Here is a 17,000-nt window from a genome sequence, read left to right as displayed (position 1 = left end):
AACCTAGGGCACTTCCACTTATGGTCCTATAGCTTAGGGAAATTAAAATCAAAAAGACACAGCCACCCCAAAGTTTGGAACGGCTCTGTTTACAAGAACCTCGTTTACAGTACAAGTTCAACATCGCAGAAAGTGAAAAATGGATAAAGAACTTGTGGTATTTACTTACAACGCAGTATCACTCAGCAATGAAATCTATGTCATCAGGCCCATAGCAGCATAATGAGTGGATTCAGGTACGATGATTCTAACTGAAATAAGTCACACAGAAAAAGAAACATCATAAGATATCACTAATACACGGAATGTAAACTTGGCTACACAGGAACTGCATTCCAAAACAGAACAGGGTCTCAAATTTAGAAAACCAACTTATGCTTGCTTAAGGGGAAAGGTGAGTTGGGGTGCTGCATAAAACCAGAGATTGACATGAGCACAGATAAAGTTCCTTAAGCCAAATATGGAATAGACAAGAGCTACTCCTTGCTCAACGAAATGGACTCAACACCCCATATTAAACGCCTAAGAATGTACCTGACTAGTAAGTATCTTAAAACCTATGGATTGCTATGTCTCCAAAAGAGAATCAAGCGTGTGTACAGGGGCATAAACGCAGCAGTGATAGGATTGGAGAGGTTCGGTGAGCAAATGAAGACCCTTTGAAGTCATATTGCATGGTACCCATTCCACGGGTCTCAAGTCTCCAGGTTTAAGGTATTCTTCCTTCAGCTAAAACATGCATGTGGAACCCAGAGTATGATCAACCATGTGAACGGGAGACGTGTTCAAATATGTCTCAGTTTTCCTCCCCTGGTACTCGGGTGCAACATTCCAGACGCTTTACTAACACTCTCCCGACTTGGAGAGTCAGTCCCTTTAACCTCCTGTTTGGCCCAGTTTGCAATTTCTGCGGAAGATGAACAGGAATAGCGAGAACCAATGAGAGACTAGCTGGAGGTGTCTGGACGGGCAAATTTAACTCTCATTTCCCAACAGGAAGAGGAATTAACCAAAGGCTCAGCATGCCGGGCCGGAACCAGATTAGGGCCTGAAGCCATCCTGCGGTGTTGCGGCCAGGTCACAAGAAAGCGAGTTGAAGAAAGGAGCTCAGGGGCACTGTAATTCACAAACCTGCAGAGTTATAAATGACAGCTATCGTCCAAAAATAGACTGAAGTAAGGCTGCCAAGAGGACTTGAAAGCGGGGCAGAATTGCAGGAAACCGATTTCAGGAGGTAGACTGGAATTGCATTGAAAGCATAGGAAAAGAGGCAGAACGTCCACAATGATGCACTTGGCCAAAAAGGGTGTATGCGTTTTTTCCTGAATATATTCAGGAAAAAATGCATACGCCCTTTTTGGCCAACCAAGCAAGCTTGCAAAGGAAATCTGCACTACAATGAAGTCTCACTTCCCCCCGGTCAAAAGGGCCATCTGAAAAAAGTGTAAAATCCAGAAAGGCAACAGGCCATTGAGAACTGGGAGCCTTGTTATGCTGATGGGCGGGATGTAAATTGCCAACAGACACTTGGGAGAAGTGTATGGTGTTTCCTGAAACATCTAAAAAACAAAGCAACAGAGCCTAGGGCACTTCCACTTATGGTCCTATAGCTTAGGGAAATTAAAATCAAAAAGACACAGCCACCCCAAAGTTTGGAACGGCTCTGTTTACAAGAACCTCGTTTACAGTACAAGTTCAACATCGCAGAAAGTGAAAAATGGATAAAGAACTTGTGGTACTTACGTACAATGCAGTATCACTCAGCAATGAAATCTATGTCATCAGGCCCGTAGCAGCATAATGAGTAGATTCAGGTACGATGATTCTAACTGAAATAAGTCACACAGAAAAAGAAACATCATAAGATATCACTAATACACGGAATGTAAACTTGGCTACACAGGAACTGAATTCCAAAACAGAACAGGTTCTCAAATTTAGAAAACCAACTTATGCTTGCTTAAGGGGAAAGGTGAGTTGGGTTGCTGCATAAAACCAGAGATTGAAATGAGCACAGATAAAGTTCCTTAAGCCAAATATGGAATAGACAAGAGCTACTCCTTGCTCAACGAAATGGACTCAACACCGCATATTAAACGCCTAAGAATGTACCTGACTAGTAAGTATCTTAAAACCTATGGATTGCTATGTCTCCGAAAGAGAATCAAGCATGTGTACAGGGGCATAAACGCAGCAGTGATAGGATTGGAGAGGTTCGGTGAGCAAATGAAGACCCTTTGAAGTCATATTGCATGGTACCCATTCCACGGGTTTCAACTACCCAGGTTTTAGGTATTCTTCCTTCAGCTAAAACATGCATGTGGAACCCAGAGTATGATCAACCATGTGATCGGGAGACGTGTTCAAATATGTCTCAGTTTTCCTCCCCTGGTACTCGGGTGCAACATTCCAGACGCTTTACTAACACTCTCCCCACTTGGAGAGTCAGCGCCTTTAACCTCCTGTTTGGCACAGTTTGCAATTTCTGCGGAAGATGAACAGGAATAGCGAGAACCAATGAGAGACTAGCTGGAGGTGTCTGGACGGGCAAATTTAACTCTCATTTCCCACCAGGAATAGGAATTAACCAAAGGCTCAGCATGCCGTGCCGGAACCAGATTAGGGCCTGAAGCCATCCTGCGGTGTTGCGGCCAGCTCACAAGAAAGCGAGTTGAAGAAAGGAGCTCAGGGGCACTGTAATTCACAAACCTGCAGAGTTATAAATGACAGCTATCGTCCAAAAATATACTGAAGTAAGGCTGCCAAGAGGACTTGAAAGCGGGGCAGAATTGCAGGAAACTGATTTCAGGAGGTAGACTGGAATTGCATTGAAAGCATAGGAACAGAGGCAGAACGTCCACAATGATGCACTTGGCCAAAAAGGGCGTATGCGTTTTTTCCTGAATATATTCAGGAAAAAACGCATACGCCCTTTTTGGCCAACCAAGCAAGCTTGCAAAGGAAATCTGCACTACAATGAAGTCTCACTTCCCCCCGGTCAAAAGGGCCATCTGAAAAAAGTGTAAAATCCAGAAAGGCAGGACAGGGCATGGAGAGCTGGGAGCCTTGTTATGCTGATGGGCGGGATGTAAATTGCCAACAACCACTCGGGAGAAGTGTATGGTGTTTCCTGAAACATCTAAAAAACAAAGCAACAGAGCCTAGGGCACTGCCACTTATGGTCCTATAGCTTAGGGAAATTAAAATCAAAAAGACACAGCCACCCCAAAGTTTGGGACGCCTCTGTTTACAAGAACCTCGTTTACAGTACAAGTTCAACATCGCAGAAAGTGAAAAATGGATAAAGAACTTGTGGTATTTACTTACAACGCAGTATCACTCAGCAATGAAATCTATGTCATCAGGCCCGTAGCAGCATAATGAGTGGATTCAGGTACGATGATTCTAACTGAAATAAGTCACACAGAAAAAGAAACATCATAAGATATCACTAATACACGGAATGTAAACTTGGCTACACAGGAACTGCATTCCAAAACAGAACAGGGTCTCAAATTTAGAAAACCAACTAATGCTTGCTTAAGGGTAAAGGTGAGTTGGGGTGCTGCATGAAACCAGAGATTGAAATGAGCACAGATAAAGTTCCTTAAGTCAAATATGGAATAGACAAGAGCTACTCCTTGCTCAACGAAATGGACTCAACACCGCATATTAAACGCCTAAGAATGTACCTGACTAGTAAGTATCGTAAAACCTATGGATTGCTATGTCTCCAAAAGAGAATCAAGCGTGTGTACAGGGGCATAAACGCAGCAGTGATAGGATTGGAGAGGTTCGGTGAGCAAATGAAGACCCTTTGAAGTCATATTGCATGGGACACATTCCACGGGTCTCAACTCTGCAGGTTTAAAGTATTCTTCCTTCAGCTAAAACATGCAGGTGGAACCCAGAGTATGATCAACCGTGTGAACGGGAGACGTGTTCAAATATGTCTCAGTTTTCCTCCCCTGGAACTCGGGTGCAACATTCCAGACGCTTTACTAACACTCTCCCCACTTGGAGAGTCAGCGCCTTTAACCTCCTGTTTGGCCCAGTTTGCAATTTCTGCGGAAGATGAACAGGAATAGCGAGAACCAATGAGAGACTAGCTGGAGGTGTCTGGACGGGCAAATTTAACTCTCATTTCCCACCAGGAAGAGGAAATAACCAAAGGCTCAGCATGCCGTGCCGGAACCAGATTAGGGCCTGAAGCTATCCTGCGGTGTTGCGGCCAGGTCACAAGAAAGCGAGTTGAAGAAAGGAGCTCAGGGGCACTGTAATTCACAAACCTGCAGAGTTATAAATGACAGCTATCGTCCAAAAATAGACTGAAGTAAGGCTGCCAAGAGGACTTGAAAGCGGGGCAGAATTGCAGGAAACCGATTTCAGGAGGTAGACTGGGATTGCATTGAAAGCATAGGAAAAGAGGCAGAATGTCCACAATGATGCACTTGGCCAAAAAGGGCGTATGCGTTTTTTCCTGAATATATTCAGGAAAAAACGCATACGCCCTTTTTGGCCAACCAAGCAAGCTTGCAAAGGAAATCTGCACTACAATGAAGTCTCACTTCCCCCCGGTCAAAAGGGCCCTCTGAAAAAAGTGTAAAATCCAGAAAGGCAGGACAGGCCATGGAGAACTGGGAGCCTTGTTATGCTGATGGGCGGGATGTAAATTGCCAACAGACACTCCGGAGAAGTGTATGGTGTTTCCTGAAACATCTAAAAAACAAAGCAACAAAGCCTAGGGCACTTCCACTTATGGTCCTATAGCTTAGGGAATTTAAAATCAAAAAGACACAGCCACCCCAAATTTTCGAACGGCTCTGTTTACAAGAACCTCGTTTACAGTACAAGTTCAACATCGCAGAAAGTGAAAAATGGATAAAGAAGTTGTGGTATTTACTTACAAAGCAATATCACTCAGCAATGAAATCTGTGTCATCAGGCCCTTAGCAGCACAATGAGTGGATTCAGGTATGATGATTCTAACTGAAATAAGTCACACAGAGAAAGAAACATCATAAGATATCAGTAATACACGGAATGGAAACTTGGCTACACAGGAACTGAATTACAGAACAGAACAGGGTCTCAAATTTAGAAAACCAACTTATGCTTGCTTAAGGGTAAAGGTGAGTTGGGGTGCTGCATAAAACCAGAGATTGAAATGAGCACAGATAAAGTTCCTTAAGCCAAATATGGAATAGACAAGAGCTACTCCTTGCTCAACGAAATGGACTCAACACCGCATATTAAACGCCTAAGAATGTACCTGACTAGTAAGTATCTTAAAACCTATGGATTGCTATGTCTCCGAAAGAAAATCAAGCATGTGTACAGGGGCATAAACGCAGCAGTGATAGGATTGGAGAGGTTCGGTGAGCAAATGAAGACCCTTTGAAGTCATATTGCATGGTACCCATTCCACGGGTTTCAAGTACCCAGGTTTAAGGTATTCTTCCTTCAGCTAAAACATGCATGTGGAACCTAGAGTATGATCAACCATGTGATCGGGAGACGTGTTCAAATATGTCTCAGTTTTCCTCCCCTGGTACTCGGGTGCAACATTCCAGACGCTTTACTAACACTCTCCCCACTTGGAGAGTCAGTCCCTTTAACCTCCTGTTTGCCCCAGTTTGCAATTTCTGCAGAAGATGAACAGGAATAGCGAGAACCAATGAGGGGCTAGCTGGAGGTGTCTGGACGGGCAAATTTAACTCTCATTTCCTACCAGGAAGAGGAATTAACCAAAGGCTCAGCGTGCCATGCCAGAACCAGATTAGGGCCTGAAGCCATCCTGCGGTGTTGCGGCCAGCTCAAAAGAAAGCGAGTTGAAGAAAGGAGCTCAGGGGCACTGTAATTCACAAACCTGCAGAGTTATAAATGACAGCTATCGTCCAAAAATAGACTGAAGTAAGGCTGCCAAGAGGACTTGAAAGCGGGGCAGAATTGCAGGAAACCGATTTCAGGAGGTAGACAGGAATTGCATTGAAAGCATAGGAAAAGAGGCAGAACGTCCACAATGATGCACTTGGCCAAAAAGGGCGTATGCGTTTTTTCCTGAATATATTCAGGAAAAAACGCATACGCCCTTTTTGGCCAACCAAGCAAGCTTGCAAAGGAAATCTGCACTACAATGAAGTCTCACTTCCCCCCGGTCAAAAGGGCCATCTGAAAAAAGTGTAAAATCCAGAAAGGCAGGACAGGCCATGGAGAACTGGGAGCCTTGTTATGCTGATGGGCGGGATGTAAATTGCCAACAACCACTCGGGAGAAATGTATGGTGTTTCCTAAAACATCTAAAAAACAAAGCAACAGAACCTAGGGCACTTCCACTTATGGTCCTATACCTTAGGGAAATTAAAATCAAAAAGACACAGCCACCCCAATGTTTGGGACGCCTCTGTTTAGAAGAACCTCGTTTACAGTACAAGTTCAACATCGCAGAAAGTGAAAAATGGATAAAGAACTTGTGGTATTTACTTACAATGCAGTATCACTCAGCAATGAAATCTGTGTCATCAGGCCCTTTGCAGCACAATGAGTGGATTCAGGTATGATGATTCTAACTGAAATAAGTACACAGAAAAAGAAACATCATAAGATATCAGTAATACACGGAATGGAAACTTGGCTACACAGGAACTGAATTACAGAACAGAACAGGGTCTCAAATTTAGAAAACCAACTTATGCTTGCTTAAGGGTAAAGGTGAGTTGGGGTGCTGCATAAAACCAGAGATTGAAATGAGCACAGATAAAGTTCCTTAAGCCAAATATGGAATAGACAAGAGCTACTCCTTGCTCAACGAAATGGACTCAACACCGCATATTAAACGCCTAAGAATGTACCTGACTAGTAAGTATCTTAAAACCTATGGATTGCTATGTCTCCGAAAGAGAATCAAGCATTTGTACAGGGGCATAAACGCAGCAGTGATAGGATTGGAGAGGTTCAGTGGGCAAATGAAGACCCTTTGAAGTCATATTGCATTGTACCCATTCCACGGGTTTCAACTACCCAGGTTTAAGGTATTCTTCCTTCAGCTAAAACATGCATGTGGAACCTAGAGTATGATCAACCATGTGATCGGGAGACGTGTTCAAATATGTCTCAGTTTTCGTACCCTGGTACTGGGGTGCAACATTCCAGACGCTTTACTAACGCTCTCCCTACTTGGAGAGTCAGTGCCTTTAACCTCCTGTTTGCCCCAGTTTGCAATTTCTGCGGAAGATGAACAGGAATAGCGAGAACCAATGAGAGACTAGCTGGAGGTGTCTGGACGGGCAAATTTAACTCTCATTTCCCACCAGGAAGAGGAATTAACCAAAGGCTCAGCGTGCCGTGCCGGAACCAGATTAGGGCCTGAAGCCATCCTGTGGTGTTGCGGCCAGGTCACAAGAAAGCGAGTTGAAGAAAGGAGCTCAGGGGCACTGTAATTCACAAACCTGCAGAGTTATAAATGACAGCTATCGTCCAAAAATAGACTGAAGTAAGGCTGCCAAGAGGACTTGAAAGCGGGGCAGAATTGCAGGAAACCGATTTCAGGAGGTAGACTGGAATTGCATTGAATGCATAGGAAAAGAGGCAGAACGTCCACAATGATGCACTTGGCCAAAAAGGGCGTATGCGTTTTTTCCTGAATATATTCAGGAAAAAACGCATATGCCCTTTTTGGCCAACCAAGCAAGCTTGCAAAGGAAATCTGCACTACAATGAAGTCTCACTTCCCCCCGGTCTAAAGGGCCATCTGAAAAAAGTGTAAAATCCAGAAAGGCAGGACAGGCCATGGAGAACTGGGAGCCTTGTTATGCTGATGGGCGGGATGTAAATTGCCAACAACCACTCGGGAGAAGTGTATGGTGTTTCCTGAAACATCTAAAAAACAAAGCAACAGAGCCTAGGGCACTTCCACTTATGGTCCTATAGCTTAGGGAAATTAAAATCAAAAAGACACAGCCACTCCAAAGTTTGGGACGCCTCTCTTTACAAGAACCTCGTTTACAGTACAAGTTCAACATCGCAGAAAGTGGAAAATGGATAAAGAACTTGTGGTATTTACTTACAACGCAGTATCACTCAGCAATGAAATCTATGTCATCAGGCCCGTAGCAGCATAATGAGTGGATTCAGGTACGATGATTCTAACTGAAATAAGTCACACAGAAAAAGAAACATCATAAGATATCACTAATACACGGAATGTAAACTTGGCTACACAGGAACTGCATTCCAAAACAGAACAGGGTCTCAAATTTAGAAAACCAACTTATGCTTGCTTAAGGGGAAAGGTGAGTTGGGGTGCTGCATAAAACCACAGATTGAAATGAGCACAGATAAAGTTCCTTAAGTCAAATATGGAATAGACAAGAGCTACTCCTTGCTCAACGAAATGGACTCAACACCGCATATTAAACGCCTAAGAATGTACCTGACTAGTAAGTATCGTAAAACCTATGGATTGCTATGTCTCCAAAAGAGAATCAAGCGTGTGTACAGGGGCATAAACGCAGCAGTGATAGGATTGGAGAGGTTCGGTGAGCAAATGAAGACCCTTTGAAGTCATATTGCATGGTACCCATTACACGGGTCTCAACGACCCAGGTTTAAGGTATTCTTCCTTCAGCTAAAACATGCATGTGGAACCCAAGTATGATCAACCATGTGAACGGGAGACGTGTTCAAATATGTCTCAGTTTTCCTCCCCTGGTACTCGGGTGCAACATTCCAGACGCTTTACTAACACTCTCCCGACTTGGAGAGTCAGCGCCTTTAACCTCCTCTTTGGCTGAGTTTGCAATTTCTGCGGAAGATGAACAGGAATAGCGAGAACCAATGAGAGGCTAGCTGGAGGTGTCTGGACGGGCAAATTTAACTCTCATTTCCCACCAGCAAGAGGAAATAACCAAAGGCTCAGTGTGCCCTGCCGGAACCAGATTAGGGCCTGAAGCCATCCTGCGGTGTTGCGGCCAGCTCACAAGAAAGCGAGTTGAAGAAAGGAGCTCAGGGGCACTGTAATTCACAAACCTGCAGAGTTATAAATGACAGCTATCGTCCAAAAATAGACTGAAGTAAGGCTGCCAAGAGGACTTGAAAGCGGGGCAGAATTGCAGGAAACCGATTTCAGGAGGTAGACTGGAATTGCATTGAAAGCATAGGAAAAGAGGCAGAACGTCCACAATGATGCACTTGGCCAAAAAGGGCGTATGCGTTTTTTCCTGAATATATTCAGGAAAAAACGCATACGCCCTTTTTGGCCAACCAAGCAAGCTTGCAAAGGAAATCTGCACTACAATGAAGTCTCACTTCCCCCCGGTCAAAAGGGCCATCTGAAAAAAGTGTAAAATCCAGAAAGGCAGGACAGGCCATGGAGAAGTGGGAGCATTGTTATGCTGATGGACGGGATGTAAATTGCCAACAACCACTTGGGAGAAGTGTATGGTGTTTCCTGAAACATCTAAAAAACAAAGCAACAGAGCCTAGGGCACTTCCACTTATGGTCCTATAGCTTAGGGAATTTAAAATCAAAAAGACACAGCCACCCCAAAATTTGGAACGGCTCTGTTTACAAGAACCTCGTTTACAGTACAAGTTCAACATCGCAGAAAGTGAAAAATGGATAAAGAAGTTGTGGTATTTACTTACAAAGCAATATCACTCAGCAATGAAATCTCTGTCATCAGGCCCTTAGCAGCACAATGAGTGGATTCAGGTATGATGATTCTAACTGAAATAAGTCACACAGAAAAAGAAACATCATAAGATATCACTAATACACAGAATGTAAACTTGGCTACACAGGAACTGAATTCCAAAACAGAACAGGGTCTCAAATTTAGAAAAGCAACTTATGCTTGCTTAAGGGGAAAGGTGAGTTGGGGTGCTGCATAAAACCAGAGATTGAAATGAGCACAGATAAAGTTCCTTAAGCCAAATATGGAATAGACAAGAGCTACTCCTTGCTCAACGAAATGGACTCAACACCCCATATTAAACGCCTAAGAATGTACCTGACTAGTAAGTATCTTAAAACCTATGGATTGCTATGTCTCCAAAAGAGAATCAAGCGTGTGTACAGGGGCATAAACGCAGCAGTGATAGGATTGGAGAGGTTCGGTGAGCAAATGAAGACCCTTTGAAGTCATATTGCATGGGACCCATTCCACGGGTCTCAACTCTGCAGGTTTAAAGTATTCTTCCTTCAGCTAAAACATGCATGTGGAACCTAGAGTATGATCAACCATGTGATCGGGAGACGTGTTCAAATATGTCTCAGTTTTCGTACCCTGGTACTCGGGTGCAACATTCCAGACGCTTTACTAACACTCTCCCTACTTGGAGAGTCAGTGCCTTTAACCTCCTGTTTGCCCCAGTTTGCAATTTCTGCGGAAGATGAACAGGAATAGCGAGAACCAATGAGAGACTAGCTGGAGGTGTCTGGACGGGCAAATTTAACTCTCATTTCCCACCAGGAAGAGGAATTAACCAAAGGCTCAGTGTGCCGTGCCGGAACCAGATTAGGGCCTGAAGCCATCCTGCGGTGTTGCGGCCAGGTCACAAGAAACCGAGTTGAAGAAAGGAGCTCAGGGGCACTGTAATTCACAAACCTGCAGAGTTATAAATGACAGCTATCGTCCAAAAATAGACTGAAGTAAGGCTGCCAAGAGGACTTGAAAGCGGGGCAGAATTGCAGGAAACCGATTTCAGGAGGTAGACTGGAATTGCATTGAAAGCATAGGAAAAGAGGCAGAACGTCCACAATGATGCACTTGGCCAAAAAGGGCGTATGCGTTTTTTCCTGAATATATTCAGGAAAAAACACATACGCCCTTTTTGGCCAACCAAGCAAGCTTGCAAAGGAAATCTGCACTACAATGAAGTCTCACTTCCCCCCGGTCAAAAGGGCCATCTGAAAAAAGTGTAAAATCCAGAAAGGCAGGACAGGCCATGGAGAAGTGGGAGCATTGTTATGCTGATGGACGGGATGTAAATTGCCAACAACCACTTGGGAGAAGTGTATGGTGTTTCCTGAAACATCTAAAAAACAAAGCAACAGAGCCTAGGGCACTTCCACTTATGGTCCTATAGCTTAGGGAATTTAAAATCAAAAAGACACAGCCACCCCAAAATTTGGAACGGCTCTGTTTACAAGAACCTCGTTTACAGTACAAGTTCAACATCGCAGAAAGTGAAAAATGGATAAAGAAGTTGTGGTATTTACTTACAAAGCAATATCACTCAGCAATGAAATCTCTGTCATCAGGCCCTTAGCAGCACAATGAGTGGATTCAGGTATGATGATTCTAACTGAAATAAGTCACACAGAAAAAGAAACATCATAAGATATCAGTAATACACGGAATGGAAACTTGGCTACACAGGAACTGAATTACAGAACAGAACAGGGTCTCAAATTTAGAAAAACAACTTATGCTTGCTTAAGGGTAAAGGTGAGTTGGGGTGCTGCATAAAACCAGAGATTGAAATGAGCACAGATAAAGTTCCTTAAGCCAAATATGGAATAGACAAGAGCTACTCCTTGCTCAACGAAATGGACTCAACACCGCATATTAAACGCCTAAGAATGTACCTGACTAGTAAGTATCTTAAAACCTATGGATTGCTATGTCTCCGAAAGAGAATCAAGCATGTGTACAGGGGCATAAACGCAGCAGTGATAGGATTGGAGAGGTTCGGTGAGCAAATGAAGACCCTTTGAAGTCATATTGCATGGTACCCATTCCACGGGTTTCAACTACCCAGGTTTTAGGTATTCTTCCTTCAGCTAAAACATGCATGTGGAACCCAGAGTATGATCAACCATGTGATCGGGAGACGTGTTCAAATATGTCTCAGTTTTCGTACCCTGGTACTCGGGTGCAACATTCCAGACGCTTTACTAACACTCTCCCGACTTGGAGAGTCAGTGTCTTTAACCTCCTGTTTGGCCCAGTTTGCAATTTCTGCTGAAGATGAACAGGAATAGCGAGAACCAATGAGAGACTAGCTGGAGGTGTCTGGACGGGCAAATTTAACTCTCATTTCCCACCAGGAAGAGGAATTAACCAAAGGCTCAGCGTGCCGTGCCGGAACCAGATTAGGGCCTGAAGCCATCCTGCGGTGTTGCGGCCAGCTCACAAGAAAGCGAGTTGAAGAAAGGAGCTCAGGGGCACTGTAATTCACAAACCTGCAGAGTTATAAATGACAGCTATCGTCCAAAAATAGACTGAAGTAAGGCTGCCAAGAGGACTTGAAAGCGGGGCAGAATTGCAGGAAACCGATTTCAGGAGGTAGACTGGAATTGCATTGAAAGCATAGGAAAAGAGGCAGAACGTCCACAATGATGCACTTGGCCAAAAAGGGCGTATGCGTTTTTTCCTGAATATATTCAGGAAAAAACGCATACGCCCTTTTTGGCCAACCAAGCAAGCTTGCAAAGGAAATCTGCACTACAATGAAGTCTCACTTCCCCCCGGTCAAAAGGGCCATCTGAAAAAAGTGTAAAATCCAGAAAGGCAGGACAGGCCATGGAGAACTGGGAAACTTGTTATGCTGATGGGCGGGATGTAAATTGCCAACAACCACTCGGGAGAAGTGTATGGTGTTTCCTGAAACATCTAAAAAACAAAGCAACAGAACCTAGGGCACTTCCACTTATGGTCCTATAGCTTAGGGAAATTAAAATCAAAAAGACACAGCCACCCCAAAGTTTGGAATGGCTCTGTTTACAAGAACCTCGTTTACAGTACAAGTTCAACATTGCAGAAAGTGAAAAATGGATAAAGAACTTGTGGTATTTACTTACAAAGCAATATCACTCAGCAGTGAAATCTGTGTCATCAGGCCCTTAGCAGCACAATGAGTGGATTCAGGTATGATGATTCTAACTGAAATAAGTCACACAGAAAAAGAAACATCATAAGATATCAGTAATACACAGAATGTAAACTTGGCTACACAGGAACTGAATTACAGAACAGGACAGTGTCTCAAATTTAGAAAACCAACTTATGCTTGCTTAAGGGGAAAGGTGAGTTGAGGTGCTGCATAAAACCAGAGATTGAAATGAGCACAGATAAAGTTCCTTAAGCCAAATATGGAATAGACAAGAGCTACTCCTTGCTCAACGAAATGGACTCAACACCGCATATTAAACGCCTAAGAATGTACCTGACTAGTAAGTATCTTAAAACCTATGGATTGCTATGTCTCCGAAAGAGAATCAAGCATGTGTACAGGGGCATAAACGCAGCAGTGATAGGATTGGAGAGGTTCGGTGAGCAAATGAAGACCCTTTGAAGTCATATTGCATGGTACCCATTCCACGGGTTTCAACTACCCAGGTTTTAGGTATTCTTCCTTCAGCTAAAACATGCATGTGGAACCCAGAGTATGATCAACCATGTGAACGGGAGACGTGTTCAAATATGTCTCAGTTTTCCTCCCCTGGTACTCGGGTGCAACATTCCAGACGCTTTACTAACACTCTCCCGACTTGGAGAGTCAGTGTCTTTAACCTCCTGTTTGGCCCAGTTTGCAATTTCTGCGGAAGATGAACAGGAATAGCGAGAACCAATGAGAGACTAGCTGGAGGTGTCTGGACGGGCAAATTTAACTCTCATTTCCCACCAGGAAGAGGAATTAACCAAAGGCTCAGCGTGCCGTGCCGGAACCAGATTAGGGCCTGAAGCCATCCTGCGGTGTTGCGGCCAGCTCACAAGAAAGCGAGTTGAAGAAAGGAGCTCAGGGGCACTGTAATTCACAAACCTGCAGAGTTATAAATGACAGCTATCGTCCAAAAATAGACTGAAGTAAGGCTGCCAAGAGGACTTGAAAGCGGGGCAGAATTGCAGGAAACCGATTTCAGGAGGTAGACTGGAATTGCATTGAAAGCATAGGAAAAGAGGCAGAACGTCCACAATGATGCACTTGGCCAAAAAGGGCGTATGCGTTTTTTCCTGAATATATTCAGGAAAAAACGCATACGCCCTTTTTGGCCAACCAAGCAAGCTTGCAAAGGAAATCTGCACTACAATGAAGTCTCACTTCCCCCCGGTCAAAAGGGCCATCTGAAAAAAGTGTAAAATCCAGAAAGGCAGGACAGGCCATGGAGAACTGGGAAACTTGTTATGCTGATGGGCGGGATGTAAATTGCCAACAACCACTCGGGAGAAGTGTATGGTGTTTCCTGAAACATCTAAAAAACAAAGCAACAGAACCTAGGGCACTTCCACTTATGGTCCTATAGCTTAGGGAAATTAAAATCAAAAAGACACAGCCACCCCAAAGTTTGGAATGGCTCTGTTTACAAGAACCTCGTTTACAGTACAAGTTCAACATTGCAGAAAGTGAAAAATGGATAAAGAACTTGTGGTATTTACTTACAAAGCAATATCACTCAGCAGTGAAATCTGTGTCATCAGGCCCTTAGCAGCACAATGAGTGGATTCAGGTATGATGATTCTAACTGAAATAAGTCACACAGAAAAAGAAACATCATAAGATATCAGTAATACACAGAATGTAAACTTGGCTACACAGGAACTGAATTACAGAACAGGACAGTGTCTCAAATTTAGAAAACCAACTTATGCTTGCTTAAGGGGAAAGGTGAGTTGAGGTGCTGCATAAAACCAGAGATTGAAATGAGCACAGATAAAGTTCCTTAAGCCAAATATGGAATAGACAAGAGCTACTCCTTGCTCAACGAAATGGACTCAACACCGCATATTAAACGCCTAAGAATGTACCTGACTAGTAAGTATCTTAAAACCTATGGATTGCTATGTCTCCGAAAGAGAATCAAGCATGTGTACAGGGGCATAAACGCAGCAGTGATAGGATTGGAGAGGTTCGGTGAGCAAATGAAGACCCTTTGAAGTCATATTGCATGGTACCCATTCCACGGGTTTCAACTACCCAGGTTTTAGGTATTCTTCCTTCAGCTAAAACATGCATGTGGAACCCAGAGTATGATCAACCATGTGAACGGGAGACGTGTTCAAATATGTCTCAGTTTTCCTCCCCTGGTACTCGGGTGCAACATTCCAGACGCTTTACTAACACTCTCCCGACTTGGAGAGTCAGTGTCTTTAACCTCCTGTTTGGCCCAGTTTGCAATTTCTGCGGAAGATGAACAGGAATAGCGAGAACCAATGAGAGACTAGCTGGAGGTGTCTGGACGGGCAAATTTAACTCTCATTTCCCACCAGGAAGAGGAATTAACCAAAGGCTCAGCGTGCCGTGCCGGAACCAGATTAGGGCCTGAAGCCATCCTGTGGTGTTGCGGCCAGCTCACAAGAAAGCGAGTTGAAGAAAGGAGCTCAGGGGCACTGTAATTCACAAACCTGCAGAGTTATAAATGACAGATATCGTCCAAAAATAGACTGAAGTAAGGCTGCCAAGAGGACTTGAAAGCGGGGCAGAATTGCAGGAAACCGATTTCAGGAGGTAGACTGGAATTGCATTGAAAGCATAGGAAAAGAGGCAGAACGTCCACAATGATGCACTTGGCAAAAAGGGCATATGCGTTTTTTCCTGAATATATTCAGGAAAAAACGCATACGCCCTTTTTGGCCAACCAAGCAAGCTTGCAAAGGAAATCTGCACTACAATGAAGTCTCACTTCCCCCTGGTCAAAAGGGCCATCTGAAAAAAGTGTAAAATCCAGAAAGGCAGGACAGGCCATGGAGAACTGGGAAACTTGTTATGCTGATGGGCGGGATGTAAATTGCCAACAACCACTCGGGAGAAGTGTATGGTGTTTCCTGAAACATCTAAAAAACAAAGCAACACAACCTAGGGCACTTCCACTTATGGTCCTATAGCTTAGGGAAATTAAAATCAAAAAGACACAGTCACCCCAAAGTTTGGAATGGCTCTGTTTACAAGAACCTCGTTTACAGTACAAGTTCAACATCGCAGAAAGTGAAAAATGGATAAAGAACTTGTGGTATTTACTTACAAAGCAATATCACTCAGCAATGAAATCTGTGTCATCAGGCCCTTAGCAGCACAATGAGTGGATTCAGGTATGATGATTCTAACTGAAATAAGTCACACAGAAAAAGAAACATCATAAGATATCAGTAATACACGGAATGTAAACTTGGCTACACAGGAACTGAATTACAGAACAGGACAGGGTCTCAAATTTAGAAAACCAACTTATGCTTGCTTAAGGGTAAAGGTGAGTTGAGGTGCTGCATAAAACCAGAGATTGAAATGAGCACAGATAAATTTCCTTAAGCCAAATATGGAATAGACAAGAGCTACTCCTTGCTCAACGAAATGGACTCAACACCGCATATTAAACGCCTAAGAATGTACCTGACTAGTAAGTATCTTAAAACCTATGGATTGCTATGTCTCCGAAAGAGAATCAAGCATGTGTACAGGGGCATGAACGCAGCAGTGATAGGATTGGAGAGGTTCGGTGAGCAAATGAAGACCCTTTGAAGTCATATTGCATGGTACCCATTCCACGGGTTTCAACTACCCAGGTTTTAGGTATTCTTCCTTCAGCTAAAACATGCATGTGGAACCCAGAGTATGATCAACCATGTGAACGGGAGACGTGTTCAAATATGTCTCAGTTTTCCTCCCCTGGTACTCGGGTGCAACATTCCAGACGCTTTACTAACACTCTCCCGACTTGGAGAGTCAGCGCCGTTAACCTCCTGTTTGGCCCAGTTTGCAATTTCTGCGGAAGATGAACAGGAATAGCGAGAACCAATGAGAGACTAGCTGGAGGTGTCTGGACGGGCAAATTTAACTCTCATTTCCCACCAGGAAGAGGAATTAACCAAAGGCTCAGCGTGCCGTGCCGGAACCAGATTAGGGCCTGAAGCCATCCTGCGGTGTTGCGGCCAGCTCACAAGAAAGCGAGTTGAAGAAAGGAGCTCAGGGGCACTGTAATTCACAAACCTGCAGAGTTATAAATGACAGCTATCGTCCAAAAATAGACTGAAGTAAGGCTGCCAAGAGGACTTGAAAGCGGG

The 17,000-nt window shown here is 43.9% G+C and overlaps 1 long non-coding RNA gene across 2 annotated transcripts in view; it reads right to left on the bottom strand.

The window, feature by feature from the left end:
• LOC307181138 overlaps nucleotides 1-17,000 on the bottom strand; it is a 60,067-nt gene that overhangs the window by 14,042 nt on the left and 29,025 nt on the right. Inside the window, exon 3 of one of the 2 annotated variants that reach the window (XR_013825996.1) lies at nucleotides 8,064-8,144. The exons of the other annotated variant lie outside the window; for it this stretch is intronic. This is a non-coding gene — a long non-coding RNA (uncharacterized lncRNA). Of the gene's footprint in view, nucleotides 1-8,063; nucleotides 8,145-17,000 lie in introns of those variants that run through there. 2 annotated transcript variants of the gene reach the window in all.

The sequence above is a fragment of the Stenella coeruleoalba genome (genome assembly GCF_951394435.1).
Source record: "Stenella coeruleoalba genome assembly, contig: scaffold_299, whole genome shotgun sequence".
NCBI classification, from domain to species: Eukaryota; Metazoa; Chordata; class Mammalia; order Artiodactyla; family Delphinidae; genus Stenella; species Stenella coeruleoalba.
Note: the sequence above shows the minus strand (reverse complement) of the source record. Positions and strands in the feature narration are given on the sequence as shown.